Source organism: Procambarus clarkii, chromosome 16 (genome assembly GCF_040958095.1).
Source record: "Procambarus clarkii isolate CNS0578487 chromosome 16, FALCON_Pclarkii_2.0, whole genome shotgun sequence".
Classification (NCBI taxonomy): domain Eukaryota; kingdom Metazoa; phylum Arthropoda; class Malacostraca; order Decapoda; family Cambaridae; genus Procambarus; species Procambarus clarkii.
In genome coordinates, this window is record NC_091165.1 from 45,178,260 (window position 1) to 45,182,008 (window position 3,749).

The window sequence follows — 3,749 nt, forward strand, 5'->3', positions numbered from 1 at the left end:
TTACAAAATCAATTAGAGGAATGAGGTGACTCAAACCAGAATCCTGTGAATTCAGTGGAATCCCAGGTTGTATAACTTACACTATGTCGTGGTGCAGGGGTAAGGTGCGCAGCTGGGGGTATCTGTTCGCTGGTTCAAAGTGACTCGAATCAGCAAACATTATTTTCTGGCCTTTCATCTCATGACGTAGGTAGAACATAACACTTGTTCTACTGTAAAGACCTCCTGAAATCTTTTAAGTGCCTCACATTCCTCATTATAATTTTCTGTTAGAATTCCCCTTGTTACCTCAATCTGAGTATATGGTCTCGCACTGTTGTTTTTTCCTTATATGGCTCTAGAACACCTTTGGCTGGTCCTTAGTTTTTTGTAGCAATACCATTTTCAAATTGCCTCTCAGCTTCTCTCCTAACTCGGGGGTATTCGTTTCTGGTTCTCTTTAGTGCCACTCTATTGTCCTCTGTTTCTAGTAATCTGAGCTTTTCACAGGCCTTTAGTAGTGAATACTTTATCAAGTATGATAAAGTGGTGGTCATTAGCTCCTAGAAGCATCTCATACTCTGTCAACATCTGTCTCATTTTGGGAAGACTTCATGTATAGAGTCGGCGGTGGGTTCTCTGCTCTTACTCTTCTTGGATCTGTAATATGTTGCACAGGATGGGTTTCGGTGCATTGTCACCCACAGGATAGGTATGGGGTGCCCTACCACCCATAAGATGTGCATTACCGCCCACATGATGGGTATGCGGTGCACTACCGCCCGCAGGATGGGCATGGGGTGCTGCCCACAGTATGTGGCGGCTCGTGTATAACTATCTACATTGTTTGTATTTGCGTGGTTGCGTTGCGTGTGCGTGGCGGCGAAGGCGTGTGGCGCGTGCCAGCAGCACCAGAGTGCCGGTGCCGCCGCCTGACAGTTGACCGGCAGCAGGGCAAGGGGTCGCACGCGCGCCTGCCACTCTCGTTAACTCGCTCGTGTCGGGCACCACAGTCTACTGGTGGTGTTGACCGCTGGCTCCCCCGGGGCAGCAGCAGCCGGCGCAGGGCACGACATGCCCCCGCTTCAGTGACCAGTGTGACCGCCAGGGAACGGGCCGCAGCGGCCTGGAGTCCCAGCCGCTGGAAGTGCTGGTGGTGTATGTGTGTGAGTGTGTGTCGCACTCCTGCCGCCTCCTCCTGCTACGTGCTGCTCCACACTTCCCCGTGTCACCTGTGTCATGCTCGGGCCCGGCCTGGGCTGACACGCCCTCCTCACCACTACCGTCTCCTGTTATGGTGGTGGTGCTGACAGTCCCATCCGCTGCTCGGAGCTCCTACCTGACTGGTCCGTTGGAACTCACCCGCTGCTCGGAGCTCAATCCCTGCTCGGAGCTCAACTGCTGCTCGGAGATCACCCGCTGCTGGAAGCTCGCTTTTGTTAGTGAGAGTAGTGAGGGGGAGCCGTGAGCCGCTCCAGCCAGGTATGAATGTGAGACCCCACTAGCGGCGAGGTGGTGTGTCGGCTTGTGGGAGCGGGCGTGTACAGGCGGCATTGGATCCGCCCATGTCCCTAACAGCACAGGAGGTGGTGGAGCGCGCGGGCGTGGAGTTGTCTAAGTGCATCACGGGTCTTGGGCTTCGCTCCCGCAGTAGGGAGAGAGAGGTGCGGGAGGCGCCCCTGGGACCAGGCGGCACCAGTGGAGGCGGGAGGGGGGCAGGATGGGCTCGGTGAGGCGAGGTGGGGTTATGGAGAAGGTGGCTAACGTTCTGTGTGGAAACACTGTCGCCTCAAGCGGACTCGTTAATGGTAAGACAAAGATGGACAAGCCCGTCCCCCCAGAGAAGCCCAGTCGCTTCCTGCTGGGGAAGGTGAGGAATGGCGGAATGCCCGGGCCCCCGTTGGGCAGCCCCGCTATCCCTTTCAACGGTCACCAAGGCTCGCCTCGGCCGTTGAGGGCTTCGCGGTCCCCAGCACATATCCTGAGGGGACACCGCTATCTCTCATGGGACGAACTTATCCGTGACGAAGCCTTCCTAGCTAGATTTTTCACGTATTTTTCACCCATCGAAAGGACTGTACTGGCACAGGTGTGCCTCAGATGGCGCACGGTGCTCTACCAGCCACGGTTCTGGCACGGCATACGGCCTGTCCTCAACTGCCGTGAGATGCGTCACACCAACGTCGAGCTCACCACAGACATGCGACGACGCTTCTATGTGTCGGTGCAAAAGCGCGGATTTGATTCCCTTGTCCTCATGTGTGCAAATGACGAGGACCTTATGGACCTGGTGGCAAACTATGCCGTCAACCACACCAAAGCCCTGCGCTCGGTGGCTCTCCGCTGCTCCAACATATCCGACAAAGGACTGGAAACTCTCTTGGATCATTTAAACGGCGTTTATCAGCTGGAGCTGCAAGGCTGCAACGACGTGACGGAGGCGGGGCTGTGGGCGTGTCTCAATCCCCGCATCGTCTCCCTATCTGTGGCCGACTGCATAAATGTGGCTGACGAAGCAGTGGGAGCCATTGCTCAGCTCCTTCCCTCCCTGTACGAGCTCAACCTTCAGGCCTACCATGTCACGGACGCCGCCCTCGCCTTCTTCAGTCCCCGCCAAACGTCCACACTCTCAATCCTGCGGCTACACTCCTGCTGGGAACTCACCAATCACGCCGTTATCAATATAGGTTCGTATAGTTCTTGCTCTCATTCTCTTCACATGCCCAAATTGACCGTTAAACGTGCTGCCCTCATTTACCGAACCCTTGCAGAATGGTAGTTACCAACAACGGCTGTTGACGAGTCAGAATCACTGTTTAGTAACTTAAGATATTGCTTTCTTGAATTCGTGAACTTAAGAATCTGAAGTACTTCCTCCGATTATCTGTTTTTGCTGATAATTGCTCAGAGTATGTGGTATATATATATATATATATATATATATATATATATATATTATATATATATATATATACATATATATATATATATATATATATATATATATATATATATATACATATATATATATATATATATATATATATATATATGTATATATAATATATTATATATATATATACATATATATATATATATATATATATATATATATTATATATTATATAATATATATATATAATATATATATGACAGGAAACTGGTCGCTCTTGAGTCTTTAGTTTTCCCAATGAGGTCATCGCCCACCCTCCTTTAAGAACTTAAGTGCACATTTACCCCAGGCGCCCGAGTCTCAGAGCCTATCGGCACGAACCTGTAACAACGTTCTAGGTCTCTGTACTTGTTGGTTTTCTACACACACACACACACACACACACACACACACACACACACACACACACACACATATATATATATATATATATATATACATATATAATTTGTGAGATATATATATGTATACACACAAAAGTCCTTCAGTTTGATTTCAAAAGCATTCAATATTTAACGCTAATGTTGAATTTGTTGAAACAAAGTTAAATATATCAACAAGTAACAAATATTTGTTAATTAGTGAGAACAAATAATTTATTTGTTTTGGCATTCATGCGTTAAGGACATTGTTTGTAAAAATCTACTAATAATTAAATAACTAAACATGAACATTGAGAATCAATTTGTTATTTAAATTCATAGTATACCTCAGCTACATGTTTTGTTTATTTGTTTTGTTTTTGTGCTCAGACCACGTGGTAGACCTAACACGTGATGCAAGGTGAATGGGGGGCGAGATATTTCTTACTGTGATT

General features: G+C 48.1%; 1 pseudogene; it reads left to right on the forward strand.

The window, feature by feature from the left end:
• The first annotated feature begins 643 nt into the window (after nt 1-643).
• On the forward strand, nt 644-2,872 carry LOC138365434 (F-box/LRR-repeat protein 16-like; annotated as a pseudogene).
• The last annotated feature ends 877 nt before the right edge of the window (nt 2,873-3,749 follow it).